We start from the raw sequence: 20605 nt of genomic DNA, 5'->3' as shown, positions 1-20605 counted from the left end.
AGACTCTTGGCGGAGGAATCTATAGAGCTGTATTTGAATCCCACTTTCAACACTTGATATCTTTGTGATCTTGGGCACATACATCACTCAATTTCACCGATCCTTGGTTTCCTCATCCAATCCAATCCTATCAAATGACCTCCCACTTGTCTTCCAACTTTAGATCCTTTTCTATATATAGAAAATACTTTTCAAAGTATTTTGACATTCAAAACAAAAAGTATCTATAAGAGATCACTTTGATCAATTCAACAGACATTTATTAAACCCCAACTTTTTGCTAGGCACTGTACTCAGCACTGGACATCCAAAAAAGAAGCAAAAGGTAGTCCTTCCCGTCATGGAGCTTATAACCTAATGGAGGAGAAAACATGAGGACACATATATACAAAGAAAGCTATATACAAGATAAATAGGAAATAATTAATAGAAGGAAATAAGAAAGGTTGGGAAAGTCTTCCTGTAGGAGGTATAATTTTAGTTGAAATCAGGAGTAGGGGCTTTTTACTATGATTTTGTTTTATCTCATCTAGTTCTGGTGCCCTTTATCCTGAGAGAAAAGTGTCACATGAGAAAACACTTCAAGAGTTTAGTGCAGGGAACCAGAATGGGGTCCCTAATTCGCTGTTCTCCCTCTTAGTAGCCAGGAATCCAGCCACAGGATGGGGCTCTTTCTGGCCAACATGTTCAAAGACATGAAAGTGTGCTCCATTCCAACATAAAAACATGAAACTCTCTCTTTGGTGATAGAATAGCATCAATTGGCATTTAAAGAAGATTCTTGCGTCATGTTCTCAGTATCTTTCCTAGTTCAGAAATAGAACTAGGAAATAGATCACCAGAAATAGGTGATCACAGGTGGAAAAAAATTAACAACCATCTGAAAGGAGAGGGGAAAAATCATCAAAACACATTTGACTAATAGTCATTAAATAAGGTACTCATATCATGTTAACAAATAAAATAATTGTGTATGAATAAGATATAGAGCTGGGAGAGAACTTGAAGTCATATATATTAAAACCCCCTTATTTAAAGAGATGAGGAAATTGAGGCTCTTGGAAGTTGTTACATGTGCAACTTAGTAATTTTCCAAAGAGGAATCTGAGTCTACATCCTCAATCCTCTTTCTATTGACTATGAACACTTTAAGGAGAATTTGCCAGAAAAACTAGACCTTGCCTCAGACTTCCCTCTTAATTTTGTTTCCCTAATACAAACAATTTCATGTTAGATTTAATTATTGAATTTATATCTAAGATATACATATATACTTACATATATGCATATATATGCACATATATATGCATATATATATATGTATATATGTGTATATATATATATATATATATATATATATATATATATATATATATATATATATATATATATATATATATATATATATATATATATATATATATATATATTTGTCTCTAGGAGACTTCTGGGAGCATCACAGTTATGTTAGGTACTTCCATTACAAATACAAGAAGGGATCAATCCCTACCCTCAGGGAGCTTACATTCTATTGCTGTGAGTACTCACCAAGGCTTCTCCAATTGCCACTCCAGTTGTCCAGGTTTGTTCCCTGTCTCAGTCAGAATGCCAGTCATACTCCTTTCCTATAATATCATGTAAAATATTATGAGAAAAATGCTGCAATGTAAGTCTGAGCATCTGAATTAAAATCTTCCAGATATGGCACAGTTTCTTATCTGTGTGGTCTTGAACAAGTCATTTAATTCTCTGGATCACAATTTTTGTTTCTAAAATAAAATAAGGGTGTTAAACTAAAAGACTAAATCTATCATCCTGAGTAGCACAGAAATACTTATATGAGAGTGACTTTCTAGCCTCCACTCCCCCAGCATATTCCCTAATCTGTGTGCTAAGGCTTTCGGATCCTTCCCACTCCCCCACAGCTCACAATTATCTTAATATCCACATCACCATGAAAAAATGGATAATTATAGTTTCTTTAAATAGATACTTTCTAGAGCTCTAGTGCGGAGATATTATGCTACTAGACAGTAAGAAGCTGGTGGGTGTCGGGCACCCAACATGCAGGACCACACACATTTCTGAAATGACTCACTCACACTCCATGCCCTGCTGATTCAAGGCAAACTATTTTACTGCTGTGCATGTATTAAAGGCGAGTTTGATTCACTCACCTCCAGAATGATGCTGGAACAGATATCTCCCACTTAGCTCATTAAAACTTAGGAGACCATGACAATAAAAGCTGACCTGGAAACTAGGAAGTCTGTATGCTTGGTTCCAACTCCAAAAAAAATTTTAAATGTGACACTTAGTACAGAAACATTAATGTTCCAGTTTGCAAAGTCATGGGGGTAATCTGGGAGCTAGTAGAAATTTGGGGAAATGCTTTAAGATGATGGAAATTTTTTTTTTTTTTATCAAAGGGAACCTTTAAAAATAATTAAGCACAATAGTTGGGAATTTAGATGTCATCTAGTCCAACCTAGACTTGTGTTCAAATTCTACCCCTGATATCTATTTATAAATAATTCATCACACCTAATACTCATATCACAGATAAGGAAACTAAAATGCAGGTATGTTAAATTACTTACTATAGATATAGATATGGATATGGATATAGCAGGTACAGATATAAATGCTGATAGGTAAAGAAATAGATCAGAATATAAATAAAGATATGCATATGTATATGGGTATCAATGGGTATATATGGAAGCAGAAAGAAAGCTCAGTAGATAGAGTGCCCCAACCTGGAGTCAGGAAGGCTCTTCTTCCTGAGTTCAAATTGGAGTAAAAATAAATGACACAAAAGAAAACTTGTATGTGTGCTTTCTTGAAAAGGAAATTTATTGTTACATATTCTGAATCCTCCCTGATGTTCTGCTGAGCACATGACAATATTTTGTTTTTTGTTTTTTTTAGTTTTCCTTTTTTGTTTCTCTTTTTTAAATTTTTTATTTGTATTTAGTTTTAAATAAATTTCAAAAGAAAGAAAGAAAAAGAACTTGTTTTTCTCAGAATATTTCCTCCTTTATTACAGGTCTTTTTACTCAGAGATATAAAATCCATTCCTATTTACCTATTGATCAATTTATACTCCTCATAGAAACTGTTTCCTCCTTTCAACTTTTAGAGCAGTTAGTACTATTTGTCCTATTCCTTGGGGACTTCACATTTGGTACTTTATGAGGTAATTAGGTAGTACAGTGGACTGGATGACTGACCTAGAGTTAGGAAGGCTTCACTTTCTGAGTTTACATCCAGCCTCAGACGTTTATTTGGTTGTGTGACCCTAAGTGAATTGCTTAACCCAGTTTGCTTCTCAGTTTCCTCACTTGTAAAATGAGCTAAAGAAGAAAATGACAAACCATTCTAATATCTCTGCCAAAAAAAACAAAACAAAAAACAAATACGGAAGAGTCGGACATGATACAACAACAACAAAAACATCGAGGATATAGACATATATACATAGATTGGGCCTGTGATTACTTTGGAGGTTCTGAGTTCCTAGCTTAGTGATCTTTGCTTTGACCATAATGGAATATGTTACCCAGGTAGGTGATACAGTGGATTGAGTACTTGAGGTTAAATTTAAAAGACCTGAGTTCAAACCCAGCCTTAAATATTTATCTGTCATGTGACTTTAGGCAAGTGATTTGAACTCTGATTGTCTCAGATTCCATGTTTGTAAAATGGGGATAAATACAAGCATCTAATCAACATGGTTGTCTTTGCTGAAATAGTACTGAAGGATCGCTAACAATTCTTTGATCTACTTGTTTAGAAGCTGTTAAAAAAAAGTAATGAAAGCTTTCTATGATCACTAGCTTTTTGTTAAGAAGTTCCCAGATTTCTATTCTCTTCCCTATTTTGAAAATCAGAATAAGATTTATCTTTCTCCAATCCTTTGGCATGTCTATCATTTCCAAGACCTTTTGAATGATATTCCTACTAACCCAGCAGCCACATATGCTGGCTCACCTATTACAGATTTTCTACAATTAGAAATTAAATATTATGGTCAAATAAGCAATTAAAGTGCATACCTTTAAGGTTCCACATCCCCAAGTAGCTTGTCTCTATGGTATCAAATAATAAAATTCAATAGACATTGATTAATGTCTTATTACTGGTTTGGTAAAGTTTAGGATTCCACAATATAATACCCCTAAAAAAGACTATTTTGGTCTTTTTTATCTACCATTTCAATTGCTAAGGAGAAAAGCCTGAGGAGCACAGAGTTTCAGACAGGGTTACTTGTATGAACCCTGGTCTCAGGGAGTAAGTAAAAAGGAGATACTTGAGAGCACAAAGTTCACTAAGCCAAGGCTTAGAAGGTAGCTGTGGCTACTGAGACCAGCTCACTACAACCCAGGGCATAGAATGGAGAGAAACTCTATAAATGTAAAAAGTGTAGTAAACAGTTCACACATCAATCAAGTTTTTATATGGGAAATGTCTGATACTTCAAAGGAGAAATTGGCATACTAGGAAGATAAAAAAAAAATCACAAAACACAGAACAATATGAGAGCTGGCAGAGAGAGAAAGCAAAGGAAGCAAGCTTTAGTGAAGGGTGACGTAATAAAAAGGAACAATTAAGGAGCATGGACACTGCACAGACCAGTGAGTAATTGGATGGAATTAGGCACTAAAAGTAGTCAAGTGAGGTGGATCTTATATGGTACTTATTTGAGTCAAGCAGGACTAAGTGTTAGGGCAGGCAGGGAAGGGGAAATTCAGGACTAAAAGTTAGGGTTTAGAACTGGTGCTGAATCTTGGGAGGTAGGGGAAAAACCTAGGAAATTGGTAGCTAGTTCACATTTAAATTCTCAAACATCAAGAAAGCAAATTTCTGTTGTTATTGCTCATCTTTCTTTGACTGTGAGATTTAAGATTTTAACTTGCTTCTTCAGTTAAAAGAGCAGGGATAATACTTAAGTTCTTACAATTAAATTTGTACTTTGTTTAAGGCATTGAAAATGCAAGCAAACATACATAGCAAAATAAATCAAATTCACTCTTGATCTTGAAGTTCTAAGCAACTTAATTTGAAAGAAAGAAAATGAGAAAGAGAGAGAGACAAAGGAAGGAAGGAAGGAAGGAAGGAAGGAAGGAAGGAAGGAAGGAAGGAAGGAAGGAAGGAAGGAAGGAAGGAAGGAAGGAAGGAAGGAAGGAAGGAAGGAAGGAAGGAAGGAAGGAAGAAAGAAGGAAAGAAAGAAAGAAAGAAAGAAAGAAAGAAAGAAAGAAAGAAAGAAAGAAAGAAAGAAAGAAAGAAAGAAAGAAAGAAAGAAAGAAAGAAAGAAAGAAAGAAAGAAAGAAAGAAAGAAAGAAAGAAAGAAAGAGGGAGGAAAAAGAAAGGAAGGAAATCACTAAATCTGATAATTTTTTAAAAATTCTTTAATTTCCTGATTAGAGTAAGGAACTAACTGTTCTAATAGATTTGTGATAGAAAATGTCATCTGTATACAGAGACAGGACTATGGAGACTAAATGTGGATCATAGGATACTATTTTCTCCTTTTTGTTGTTATGATTGTTTGCTTGTTTTTTTTTTCTTTCTTGTGCTTTATTTTTCACTTTTGATCTGATTTTTCTTGCACAACATGACAGATATGGAAATATTTAGAATTGCCCATGTTTAATCTGTATCGGATTGCTTGCTGTCCTATGGAGGGGAAAAGGAGTCAAAGAGAGAAAATTTTGGAACACAAAGTTTTGCAAAAGTGAAACTATCTTTGCATATATTTTTTGGGGAAAAGCTATCTTAAAAAAAGAGTAAGGAATTAATTAACTAACTATGCATTTCAGAATTGCTGTTTTGAGTGCTAGAATCCAAATTCTCTGCAAAATAATGATCAAAATTAAGCTCATTGTAAATTCATTTCCTTTCTGATCTAGCCAGATCTGATTCTCTGGGTAACAAGTACTTAATGTGATTGTTCACAGTTCCTCCTGCCTGAAGGAAAACTGATAACATTGATAAAGTATGGGATTGAATGATATAACCAGCTCCATTTTGAGTTTGTCAACCATTTCCATTTAGGAAGCATGCAATTTTTACCTCAATTTTACAGTTCTTGATTTGAGAATAAATTTTAATCTACATATGTCAGAATCATGAACCCATAAACCATTCTTTGAAGGTGCTTTCATTTTCCCAGAATCCCTTTCTATGGGTTTAATAGTTCTTTAAATTTAAGAAAAATTTAAATTAAAGAAAAATTTAAATTCCTTTGAAATTCCCACAGTAGACATAGTCATTCTCCAAGTAGTGTCTTCCAGGTTTAGTCAGAATTTAAAGGAGATGGGTATTATGTAAACTCCCTCATTAGAACTCTATTCATCAGCAGCTTTTGACTATTTGTTAGTAAGAAACATTTAAAATTGTTACAAAGAAGACAAACAGCTCAGACCACCCTTGGAATAAGGAAGATATGCATTTAAATCCTGCTTCTGGTCCAAACTGGCATACTATGAATTTCAGGGCAGACAACTGTGTTGGTCATGAGTACTTTAAACCAATGTAATCATATTTCTGGTAAAACAAACACACACACTCACCCCACACACACACACAAACACACAATGTTTCTATAACATTGATGATTTGCCTAAGCTATCTGATACAATTGAATTATCATAACTTGCAAGAGATACTCACTGACTGACTCAATCACTCAATCCAAAAAATACCCATTATTCACATTGCTCTGGTGGTATATTGGATGGAGCACTGGAACTGAGGCCCAATTTCCTCATTTGTTAATTGACCATACTTATAATTAACAATACCCACTTCACAGGGTTGCTATGAAGATTAAATTTAAACCTTAAAGCATAATAGAAATGCCAGCCATTGCCATTTTCATCATCATTATTATTTTGACTTTCAGCTGGAGGCAACAGTAGCCCTCAGCATCAGGGATCAAGTCCTCTAGAGGATCATGGAACAAACTTGGGAAATAATCTGGCCAATGGTATAGAATATCTTTGGGCTCTGATAAAATCATGAATTTGAAGATGACTAAGGCTTCCCTTCATGTAGTTTACTACAAGGCAAAATGTTAAACTAGGAAGACTTTTTGCTACTAAAGACTTAAAATACCTAGTTGCCTCAGAGTAGGTTATAACTTCAACACATTGAATCTTTCCATTTCAAACTTTTCTTTCCAGAGTATGGTCTCCTTCAGTTATTGCCCTTTCCAACAGAAATATTAATAGCTTTCTTTTCCACCTTGTTTATTTACATTCTGTTTTTCATGTTATAATGACAATTAACTATAAATAAGCTTTCTTTAAAAAAAAAAAAAAAAGAAAATCTGTTGAGCAGATTGATATGTTTTTTTAATCTAGACTGAAGCAGGCTACAGTGAAAGTCTGACACTATCTTCCCACCAGTTTAAAATTATTTTTATCTGTGATATTCAGTATACCATTGCAGATGTTCTGGGAATGGAATTGCATTCCATTCTAAAGAAGTTTTTTTTTTTTCCTTTTAAGTTTTCTATTGTTGTTGGGTTTATCCCCTGCCATAAATATATGGTGATCTCTTGAAATAGAATAAAAAGAAATGTAGCAAATTTTAATAAGAAAAATTCTCTCATCATAAAAAAGGGAGAAGAATCCACTTGGGCAAAAATGTTTGTAGCATCCTTTTTTTGTAACAACAAGGAATTATAAACTGAATGGATGCCCATCAGTTGAGGAATGATTGAATAAGTTATAGTATATGAATGTAATGAAATATTCTATAAGAAATGATAAGCAGGATAATTTCAGAAAAGCCTAGAAAGACTTATATGAAATGATGTTAAATAAAAGAACAATAACAAGATTATATGATGATTAACTGTGATGAACTTGGCTCTTTTCAACAATAAGATGATTCTAAGCAATTCCAATAGACTTGTGATGGAAAGAGCCATCCACCTCCAGAGAGATGACTATGGAAACAGAATATGGATTAAAACATAGTATTTTCAACTTTTTGTTGTTGTTATAATTTATTTTCTTGTTTTTTTCTTGTGCTTTTTTTTTCTTTTTGATCTGATTTTTCTTGAGCAGCATGATAAATGTGGAAATATGTTTAGAAGAATTGCACATGTTTAACCTATACTGGATTATTTGATGTCTAGAAGAAAGGAAAGTGAGGGAGACAGAGAGAAAACATTGAAACACAAGATTTTGCCAGGATGAACATTGAAAATTGTCTTCACACGTCTTTTGAAAATAAAAAGCTACTCTAACTTTTTAAAAAGAATAAGAATTCTCTCTTCTCTTAGTTGCTAATTAATACATTTTTTGCTTTACTTGATATAGAAGTAGCTCTTTTCTCTAAAGAAGTAATGCCAACAATAGGTGGAGATTCTAATAAGCATTCTGCAAATTTATTTCTATACTAATAACTATCATTTAAATAGTTCTTTAAGTTTTGCAAAGCACTTTATAAATATCTCATTTAATCCTTACAACAAATGTTAGCCATGTCTAGGGTGGAGAGAGGAGAAAAAAAAAAAAAAAGAAAAGAAATTTGCATGATAACTTTATAATACATTTTAAAGGAATAACAAGTTGTACATAATTTGCAATTACATGTACAATTATCTTTTTATAATACTATGTTATGGAAATGTTTGTTGTATTCTATAAAGTTAAAATAAAATTAAGAAAAAAAGACAACCTTGGAAGGTAGGTACCGTTATTATCCCCATTTTATAGATGAGAAAACTAAAATAGGAAGAGATTAAGAGAATTAAGAAAAGCTAAGAGTTTAAATATTAGTGCCTGAGGTAAAATTTGAACTCAGGACTTTCTTCTCAAAGATCAAACTACTGAGCCACCTAAGTGCAACTCCTTTCTCTAGGGGAAACAAGGATAGATAGCTCTTGGGGTCAATGTTCAGAACATTGCCTTTGGTTACAAGAAGATTACTTGGAATTATGTTCAGGTCAGTATGATATAAAGAATTCAACTTTAGTTCAGTTTTTATGAGAAAGCACTGTCTGTACAGGCATTTATACACTATAAACTGGAAGTATCTGGATAAACCAGGTCACTTTGTCCTGACTATAGGCACATCTGTGAATGAGTTAGGAAAAAAGAGGAGGCTATTCTACTGTCAGAACACTGAGGCCCCACCATAACCTGACCCTCTGGACCCATTGCCAGCTCCAGTGCCAGAATTTCATCAGGTAAAGATTATTATATGTGGATAAGACTGATACAGGAATACATATACTTCTCATGTGATCCTTTGATATAGAAGTAGCCATTCAGTCAAGAAAACATATTCCAGCAAGAGTAAGATTCTTCTTTGGGGCAATAGTCAGGAGATCATTCCATAAGAAGATCATGTTATACCTGAAGTTGTTTAACCTAGAGAAGAGAAGATAGGTTAGCTGTCTCCAAATATATGATGAGCTGTCATGTGGAAAAGGGAACAGATGTGTTCTGAATGGTCCCAGAGGGTTGCATTAGGAGCAAGGGACATCAGTTGCCAAGAGGCAGATTTTAGCTGTAAGAAAAGATTTCCTAACAATCAAAACTGTCTACAAGTAGAATGAAGAGAAAATAGAGCATCTCCCAATGAATAGAAACCTTCAAGAGGAGACTGAAATGACAACTTGTCAAGAATGCTGGAGAGAAGATTCTTGTTGAGTTACAGCTTGAATTAGTTGGCCTCCATAATCCCTTCCAAGTCAGGATTCTGTCATTCTGTGTGTTCCTTGCTCAGGACTCTTAAAATAAAGCATATAAATCTCCTCCAGCATAATTTTTTTTATTTATAAACTCACTGGTGTAGGCGATAGTGAATGGAAATTTTGTTTAAAAGAAGAAAATGAAAAAGTTAGTGAGTACGTCCACCTCTTTCCTGAAGTCTGCTTAATTTGTCTTTCCATTTCTACTAGCCTTTTCCCAGAAATCTTTCTTTCCACTCTCTGATTTTGATATATTGGGCCTTTGTCTTTTCCTGATAAACTTCTTCCAATGACCACTGAGATACATATTAACCTCATGGAGAATGTTTAAGTATTAAAATTATGAAGAAACATTAAAAGGAATGGTAGCTTATGTAAGCATCTTATTTCACCTGATAAGGTTCAGTAAAAATGAAGATTGCTACATTTAGAGTCAAAAGACTCAAGTTCTAATTTTTTTTATATTTCCCATATTATTTATAATTTTTTATATTGATGAGAAAACTAAGATAGGAAGAAGTTAAGAAAATTTAGAAAAGCTAAGAGATTAAGGATCAGTGTGTGAGGTCAAATTTGAACTCAGGACTTTCTTCTCAAAGAGTCAAACTACTGAACTACATAGGGGCAATTCCTTTCTCTAGGAGGAACAAAGACAGATAGCTCTTGTGGTCAATGGGTGATTTTAGATAAATCATTTAACTCTTGTGGACCTCAGTATCCTCATCTGTAAAGTGAAGAGTTGGATTAAATGGTTTCTGTGGTCCCCTCTATCTTCAATTTTATGAATGTTAGTCAAACGCAAATCGAAAAGTGAAGGGAAAAGCACCAATGAGTACATAAGAATCCCTGGAGGCTGTAAATTAACTTAATTTTTAAATGTAATATTACAATTGTACATATATAACCTATATTGAATTGCTTGCTGTTTGGGGGAGGAAAAAGGGGAAGGAGAAAAAAATGGAAAACCAAACTTATAAAAGTAAAATGTTGGAAACTAAAAATAAATAACTAGTTAGATAACAGTCCATACAGATGTAGTATTATTTATCTTTTATTATATTTTTTATTTATTTTATTAAATAATTCCCAATTACACTCTGGTTTCTAGACAGGCTATGTGTTTGATACTTTTAGTACAAAGTATGCACTCAGATCAGAAGGGACTAAATTTAACTCCCCTGGAGTCTCATATTGCTAATTTTCCTGGCATATGATTACATTAGCATTTAGTGAAGTGTGGTGTTTTTGTTTTGTTCTGTTTACAGCTAACCTACCGTATCTAGCTTTGTATTCCTGTGCCTAATTAGCCTCATCTGTAAAGCAGAGATCATCTTGCTTCACAAGCTAGTAACAAGATCAGAAGTCAAGACTAACGGTCAAAGACTAAACCCCATGGTTCTACATGGGACAAATAAATGTTAAGTGAGATGTTTTTATTCTTTTTAAAGGACTTGAATAATAAATAATATTTATTTTCTATCTCATTCATGCTATGAAAATATAACATGTTACAAAAGACAATACTAATTTGAGTCATTGTATTGATACCAAGTAACTCCCTAAGAATTCTTAGATTTGCTTCATTATTGCATACCTATTCTTCCTCCTCATTCCATTAAAAATCACTTCCCTATGAAGGTTAGGTTTGTATCGAGGGATAACAATTAAGCCTATCACTCAGTTCTTCAGTGAAGAAGCTAGTGGAAAAATACCATCTTTTTTTTTTTTTCTCCCTGATTCAGATATTTAACTTGAAATAGCAGCCAGAAACATGAGAGTCATTTTAATAAGTATAGCCTAAAAGAAAAGTAGGGGTCTGGTTGAGAATATGCAATGATTACCTAAGTCCTAATTATCAATCCTTCAAGGCCTACCTTCTATTTTTTTCTATGAAATTTTTCCTACTAACTCTTAGGATTATAGATTTGGAGTTTAAAAAAAGATTGCAGAAACCACCTAATCCAGATTTCCTTCTCCTCCTATCCAAATACCTCTATCCCCTTCTTATTCTACAGATGAAATTTTAAATGGCTTGCTCAGGGTCATAAAGTCAATAACTGTCAAAGACAGGATTTGAATTGTTTATTCATTACCCCATGCTACCACTGCAAAGCCACACATATAGAGTCAGTGCCATAGAAGGGAAAGAGTTTTTAACAAATAGAACTACCCAAAAATTGAATTAGCTACCTTCTACAGGAAAGAACTCCCCACTTTTAGGAGTCTTCAAATAACAACAAGACAATCACTATGTTGTGAAAGAATTATTTTCCAGACAAACATTAGATTAGCTCACCCCTGAGGACCCTCTTTTCTCTGAAATTCTATGATTCTATATTGAACTTATTTAAGTTGAATTGAATTGAATCATAGGTCACAAAACATATTATGTAAATCCAAGAAACCCAAGTTCATTCTTGTTTCTTTTTTAAATGCATGGGATTGGTTGCTTAGCAGAGAGCTCAGATAGATAGGCAAAATATTGACTCATGAAATATTAACTCTTAAGACTGTCTAAAATCCTTAGCATATTTATCCATTTTACATTAGAGATTAACCTAGGTCTTGTGTTTTAAATTGTGTTCATGGAAATGATATGAACATAATTAATATTTTGTTCCTGCTGCCAAAAACAAGGTTTGCTGTAGGAGGCCTGTCAGGGGATGGGGGGATGTTTAAGAAAATAATAGTATTAACATTTACTCCAGAAGCCATTAGAATTACCCAATGAAAAACATACTATACTCTGGTTTATTTATGTAGACAAATATGTAATTTAAGTAACTATTAAAATATGAAGGTACATCTAGCCTTTCTATGATTATCTCGCCATTTCTCCAGTCCAAAGCATATATAAAAACCAGAAAGGAAGAAAATAAAAGGCTCTGAATGGCCAAAGGGGATGTCACAAAGTCTGTGCACTAAATTAAGCCATATACTTGTCTCTTAGGAAAGTTACTTGGATCTCTGCTCCAGGCCTGCTCACCCTTGCTTCAGAAATGATTCTAACAAACTTATTGGTTTGTCTTTGTTTCCAAGCATATGGCAGGTTAGAGGAAGTAAATTAGAGGGTAAAGAAGGATATCCAGAGGCAGCCATCCTAGCTGCAAGAAAGGACAGATAATAACATAACAACAGTGGGTGAGGCAGAAAGACTATAAAAAAAACTAACAAAATAGCTCAAATATTATAATAGCATGGAGGCCATTCAATGTAGGAGAAAAGAGCTTTTAGTTTAGAGTCAGGATAAGTTGAGTTAAAAATTTAGCCTCAGAAACTTATTGGTTTTGTGACCCTGGGAAAACCACTTAACCATAGTTTTTTCAACCATAAAATGGGGATAAAAATAGCATCAGGGTTGTCGTAAGAATCAAATGAGATCATATTTGTAAAATGCTTAGCACAGTACCTGGTGCATGATAGCCACTTATTTTATTCCCCTATCACTTCAGCCTCAGGATGTTAACTAAAATGCAAAGGATAGAGCAATGGATTTTAGGAGTTTTAAGGGGTTTTAGAAATTACCTCATTCAGCTCTCTCATTTTTATTTGTGTATTTGTGCATGCGCATGTGTATGTGCATGTGTGTGTGTGTGTGTGACAATCAAATCAATAAGCATTTATTAAAGACTGTGCAAGTATGTGACTTGATAGAGGTAGAAAGATGAAGAAAACAGCCTGTCCATGTCAAAATCACACATCTATTTCCATTCAACTTAAACATTCACAAAACACCTGCAATATAATAGAATGTGAAATGTGACATTCAAAGGACAAAAAGGGAGCCTTTTAGCAAAAAGATCTGGGAAAGACCTTAAAAAGGTCAAGGTCTCCTACTGTATCCGGGGTCATTTCTAGTTTTCCTGATGGAATTTTTGCCACTGGATCCAGATGACTTTGGAGGAGAAAGGGAGTTGGTTAATTTGCACAGCCCACCCTTACTTAAATCCAATTCACTTGCATTGATATGCAAGGGATCACCTCCCTGTTTTCATGGTCCTTTTAAAAAATGAAGGACAAACAACAACATTGGAGTAGAGGAGAGAAAGATGGCTCAGAACTTTGAAAGTTTGTTTAAAAAATAGAAAAAAAGATAAATTGAGAGTTCAACATAAGAGTTTTCTATCTTCTTTTAAGATTGAATGGGAAGTGGTAGAATACAGTCTTAAAAGAAGAAGAGAAGACCTGGGATAACTATGGTAAGGAGTGTGTTTAATACTAAATACACTCATTGAATAAATTACTTATTGGCAGAACCAGATCTAGAATTGAAATATCCTGATTCTTTCCTCTGCTTCAGTTGCCCAGATTTGGACTTCCTTAATCCATGTATTACAACATTATAATATGTAATATGATATTACAACAATCCCTTTAGGAAGTTGTTTCTTAACACTCTTCAATTAATGCTCAACTTTTTTATCCTTTCTGCAGTATTCTAGACAAAGAGAGTTTGGTCTGTTCACCTTTACTCTTCCTCTGCTTTGGGTTACACTATTTTGGCTTTAAAATTCATCTGACAAACACCTATTAAATTTACCTACTATGTGCATCATACAAGAGATAAAAAAGCAAACAAACCAGACCCTACCCTCAAGGAACTTGCATTTTTCAGGAATTTTATGAAATGTATGACCTAAAAGAATACCTTAGAGATCATATCATCCAATCTCCTCATTTTATAGTTCAGAAAACCAAGACCTAAAGCCTCAGGCCACATATGTATCCCACTAATTGGCATTGCAATTCAGATTCTTTTACTTTAAGTCTAGTATTCATCTCATAGAAATATAATTTTGGGAAGAAAAGCTTTGAAAGGAAAACAAGATAAAATTTTAATTAATTTCTGTGAGCTACTTTCTATAAAAATCTAATGTTCACATTTGAGTCTGTATAGATGACAGGTAAAAAAAATATATTTTTCTAACTATGCAAAAAGAAATAGAGAATAGAAGCAATTGTCTGGATAATTCAAGCCAAAATGAAAACATTACCTCCATTATCTTAATATTTTCACTTGAAAGCATTTTTTTTTTTTTGCCTGAGTTACCTAGGTAATTGTTTCTGTCCTACATTTCAATTTACATGTGAATAAAAACAGCCCAAGATTAGGTTTTACAACTTGAGTTTCTGTCTACTTTTAAAATGAACATAAATATAAAGAAATCATAATGGCTTTTGCGATGTCTATAATGAAAAAAGAGAATGTCCTTTGTTTGGGGTTGTGTTCATTAAACATAAAGCCAGAGACTGGGCAGGTTGCACAGTCAGGATCTAGCAGAATATCCGAATCCCCATCACACTTGAGACAATGTCTTGTACATAGCAAGTACTCAGTGTCATTTGCTTTATGAAGGAGTGGAAAAATCTCAGCTGTGGGAAATAAGAAATCTGAAAAAGAAGGCAGAATGAAGCTATCAGAGGAATAAGACAGCAGTTAGCACAGGTCAGAATCACTATTGGGCAGTGAAAGGAATGTCAGAACATAGAGAAAACTTACTGTCAGAAGAGGGAGGCTAAGATGGAATTACTGCCAGTTATTGGATACAAATTAAGACAGATAGATCAGTGGATAAACTAGAGGGGGCTAGCAAAACATAGTGAGGACTCAATCTTTTTTTTTCTTTTTTTTTTTTTTTTTTTTTTATTATATATATATATATATATATATATATTATAATATTATCCCTTGTATTCATTTTTCCAAATTACCCCCCCTCCCTCTATTCCCTCCCCCCGACGACAGGCAATACCATACATTTTACATGTGTTACAATATAGTCTAGGTACAATACATGTGTGCGAATATCATTTTCTTGTTGCACAATAAACATTAGAATCCGAAGGTACATGCAACCTGGGCAGACAGATATTAGTGCTAACAATTTTCATTCCCCTCCCAGTGTTTCTTCTCTGGGTGCAGCTACCTCTGTCCATCATTGATCAACTGGAAGTGAGTTGGATCTTCTTTATGTTGAAGATTTCCACTTCCATCAGAATACATCCCCATACAGTATTGTTGTTGAAGTGTACAGTGATCTTCTGGTTCTGCTCATTTCACTCAGCATCAGTTGATTTAAGTCTCTCCAGGCCTCTCTATATTCCTCCTGCTGGTCATTTCTTACCGAGCAATAATATTCCATAACCTTCATATACCACAATTTACCCAACCATTCTCCAACTGATGGACATCCATTCATCTTCCAGTTTCTAGCTACAACAAAAAGAGCTGCCACAAACATTTTGGCACATATATGTCTCTTTCCGCTCTTTAGTATTTCTTTGGGATATAATCCCAGTAGTAGCGCTGCTGGGTCAAAGGGTATGCACAGTTTGATAACTTTTTGGGCATAATTCCAGATTGCTCTCCAGAATGGCTGGATTCTTTCACAACTCCACCAGCAATGTATTAGTGTCCCAATTTCCCCACATCCCCTCCAACATTTGTCATTATTTGTTCCTGTCATCTTAGCCAATCTGACAGGTGTGTAGTGGTATCTCAGAGTGGTCTTAATTTGCATTTCTCTGATCAGTAGTGATTTGGAACACTCTTTCATGTGAGTGGATATAGTTTCAATTTCTTCCTCTGAGAATTGTCTGTTCATATCCTTTGACCATTTATCAATTGGAGAATGGTTCGGTTTCTTATAAATTATGGTCAGTTCTCTATATATTTTGGAAATGAGACCTTTGTCAGAACCTTTGTTTTTAAAAATATTTTCCCAATTTGTTACTTCCCTTCTAATCTTGTTTGCATTAGTATTATTTGTACAGAAACTTTTTAGTTTGATGTAATCAAAATCTTCTATTTTGTGATCAATAATGATCTCTAGTTCTCCTCTGGTCATAAATTCCTTCCTCCTCCACAAGTCTGAGAGGTAGATTATCGTGAGGACTCAATCTTACAAAAGTGGGGTCTAAATCAAAATTTGAGTTTTCCATGAGGAGGAGGCACTTACATTTTTACTACCAGCTAAACTTACTTTCACTCTCCAGATTCTCCCATTCAAAATTGCCACCTTCCCTGCTGTTTGGCTCATCTTTATTTATTGTTTGTCTTATTAAAATGAAAGCACCTTGCTCAACTGTAATGGATTTGGCTCTTTTCAACAATGAGGTGACTCAAGCCAATTCCAATAGGCTTGTGATGGAGAGAGCCATCTGCACTCAGAGAGAGTACTATAGGGGCCACAGTATAGTATTTTTGCCTTTGTACATATTGTTGTTTGCTTGCTTAATTTTCTTTCTCATTTTTCCCTCCTTTGATCTTATTTTTCTTGATAAAAGTAGGAAAATGCTTAGAACAATTGTGTATGGTTAACCTATAATGGAATACTTACTGTTTAGGCAAAGGGAAAGGGAGGAGGCAGGGAGAAAAATCTGAACACAAGTTTTTGCAAGAATTAATGTTGAAAACTATATTTGCATATATTTTAAAAATAAAAAGCTATTATATATACATATGCATATATAATAGCTTTTTATTTTCAAAAATATATAAGAGAATGTAAGGTCCTTGAAAGTAGACATTTCTCCTTTACTTTTTTTTTTTTTTTTTTTTTATCCCTAGAATTTAGCCTATTGCCTGCCATATATTAAAGGCTTAATAAGTCTCTCTGTGCCTCTGTGTCCTCTCTCTCTTTCTCTCTCTCTCTCTCTCTCTCTTTGTGTGTGTTTCTGTCTCTCTGTCTCTGTCTCTCTATGTGTCTCTGTGTCTCTGTGTCTTTGTCTCTGTCTGTTTGTCTCTGTCTCTCTCCCCCCGTCCTGAGTCTAAAATAAGGAGAGGAATTAAAACACTGAGATTTCCAGCTGTTCCTGATCTGAACTTGCTCTGCACTATCCCCATTCTGTCATCATCAAATGCTATCAGTGTTTGAAGATTTCATGTGACAGCAAACTCATTCTATCTCAAGGAATCCCATTTTATATATTCCCAAAATTTGTTCTTTATTTCACAAGAATATAAATAGCGAACATTTTTTGTTTTGTTTTGCAGCATTCATGTCATAACACAATTAGGGAAGCAGAGTGGCCATACTATGAGAGCATAAAAGCAGTACTTACTGTCAGTCATTAAAGAGGGCACCAACCTGCAGGCATTAGAGAAAAGGAGGAAAACCTAGAACTTCTGGTTTAGAATTCCTAAAATATTTCAATATCACTTTGGGCAAAGTGCTGATTATCTTGGTAGGATCCAGATAAAGAGAGCCAAAAGAGGTTTTTGTTTGTTTGTTTTTTAAAATAGCTTCAGTAAATCTGATCTTTTTCCTGGATAGTCTTCTTTATCTGTGGGTACCTGGGAAAATCTTTTGTATTTGGATTGTGAGGCAAACTGCCTGAGGTCTTAGACCAAGAAGATTGGTCAATGATGCTCTATGGCACAAAGATGGGGATAGCTATAACTTTTACAATATCTTCCAAGCCCTCCTTCTCACCAGTGATCCTGGGTCAAAGGTTACAAGATTCTGATAGTGTGAATGTGTAACCTTTTTTGCATTCTATTTTTTTTTTTTTGCTACTATTCAATTGAATACTATTTGCTATTTTTGCTACTATTCAATTCCTCACTCTTTTAATTAAATTTTAAACTAATTATTATACTCTTTGTCACTTTAATAATGATCACCAATATTGATCATCTGAATACAAGCAAAGCATTTATGAAAAAATCTTCAGTTTAAGATTTTTACTAGTATGGAAAAGACCTTCATATCCTGATTCTGTCCTTTTCCTTCTGTGTCTTCTTGGGCAAGACACTTGATATCCCATGCCTTCAATTTCCATACTGATAAAATTAAGATCTTGGTCTAGAATGACTTATAACCTCTGTTTTGAATCTATGATTCATTGACTCTAAAATGTATATGCATAGTCTCAAAGACTAATTCTAAGGGTTGAAATTTGTGATTAGGGTAAATTTTCCTCTAGGATATAGTTTTTGAGATAGGCAGTAAAATGGTTATTGAGAATTATAGTTGGATGGTCTGTTCTATCACTAAAAAAATACTTATGGGGGGAAGCACCCTCAAACACACAATTCATGTATTCCCACAGGGTTTATTGAAGGCTATAGCACAAATAGCCAGATTTGGGATGAATACCAAGTATCAATTTAAAAATGCAAAATCTGTCAGGTCCTCCTCAGATGCTTCCAAGTCATAGCAGTGTTCATTCAGGTCTCCAGAGAGTCTCATCCTGTACCATTTGCCCACATACTAATACAATCACTAGCACTCATGTGAGGAAACAGGATGAATCATTGGCATCAATTCAGTATAAGATTGGATTGTTTTTACTTAAATATAAAAAAAAGAGTTCTATTCTTATATCAATTATCTGCAAGATGTTGCTTTAGTATTTGGTCATAAACATTTGGGAGGCATTATTGCCTAGAATGTACTTGAATTCACTCAAGTGTACTTGAGTTTAGGGTAGATTGGTGGTGCAGTGGATTGAGTCCTGAAGTTAAAATCAGGAAGATTCTTCTTCATGAGTTCCAATCCAGCTGCAGACACTTACCAGCTATGTGATTCTGGGTAAGTCACTTGATCTTATTTGCCTCAGTGTCTTCATTTGTAAAAGGAGTCAGAGAAGGAAATAGCAAACCACTCCAGTATCTTTGCCAAGAAAACCACAAATGGAATAATGAAAAATCAGATGGGATTGGAATGACTCAACAATGAATATTTGAATTAATGGGCAGTCTTATTGCACTGATTTGTCTTTGTACACATTTAATTGCTTCAGGTGTAGATGGACATTATCTGGGTAGGAGTACAATATTGGCAGTTCAATTGGCAGATTCAATGATCTTGGATGGCAATTATGAACTTGAGCTTAGGTTTCTCTCCATTATAGATGTTAATAATTATCCTTGACATGACCATTATTATCCTTGGGAATAAGGGTAGAAAGAGGGGTATTAGTGAAAGGGCAGATTTGGGTGTAAAAGGTAATACCATAAGCAAATTAGGAGAGCAAGGGATAATTTACCTATCAGATCTTTGAAGAAGGGAGGAATTTATGACCAAAGAAGAACTAGAGAACATTATGAAAGGCAAAATGAACAACTTTGATTATATTAAATTAAAAAGATTTTGCACAAACAAAATGAACAGAAACAAGATAAAAAGGCAAGTACAAAGCTGAGAAAAAATTTAGAGCCAATATTTTTGATAAAGATCTCATTTCCAAAATATATAAAGAATTGTATTGAATTTGTAAGAATACAAGTTATTTCCCAGTTGATTAGTGGTCAAAATATATGGATAGACAATTTTCAAATGATGAAATTAAAGCCATCTATAGTAATATGAAAAAATGCTCTAAATCAGTCTTGATTAGAGAAATACATATTAAAACAACTCTGAGGTACCAACTCACATCTCTCAGATTGGCTAAGATGGCAAGAAAAGATAATGATAAATGTCGAAGGGGGTGTGGGACAACTGGGATACTAATGCATCAGTTGCGAATTGATACAGTGATTCTAGAGAGTAATTTTAAATTCTGTATAAAGGTCTATAAAACTATGCACATCTGACCCAGCAGTACCACTACTTGATCTGTAATCCAAGGAAATCATAGTGAAAAGAAAAGGCCCACATATGCAAAAGTGTTTGTAGCAGCTATTTTTGTGGTAACAAAGAACTGGAAAAGAAGCAAATGCCCATCAATTGGGGAATGGCTGAAGAAGTTGTGGTACATGAAGATAATGGAATATTATTGTTCTATAAAAAATTAGGAACAAGCTGATTTTAGAAAGGCCTAGAAAGACATAAATGAACTGATGCTGAGCAAAACAAGCAGAACCAGGAATACACCATACCCAATAACAGCAAGAATATGCAATGATCAACTATGAAAGGCTTTGTTCTTCTCAGTGATCCAATG

General features: G+C 34.2%; 1 protein-coding gene across 2 annotated transcripts in view; it reads left to right on the top strand.

The window, feature by feature from the left end:
- Window positions 1-20605, top strand: part of RAB3C (RAB3C, member RAS oncogene family) — a 311932-nt gene that overhangs the window by 177004 nt on the left and 114323 nt on the right. The window lies entirely within an intron of this gene.

The sequence above is a fragment of the Sminthopsis crassicaudata genome, chromosome 1 (genome assembly GCF_048593235.1).
Source record: "Sminthopsis crassicaudata isolate SCR6 chromosome 1, ASM4859323v1, whole genome shotgun sequence".
NCBI lineage: Eukaryota > Metazoa > Chordata > Mammalia > Dasyuromorphia > Dasyuridae > Sminthopsis > Sminthopsis crassicaudata.
The sequence above is the reverse complement of the archived record's forward strand: the minus strand, read 5'-3'. Positions and strand labels throughout refer to the sequence as shown.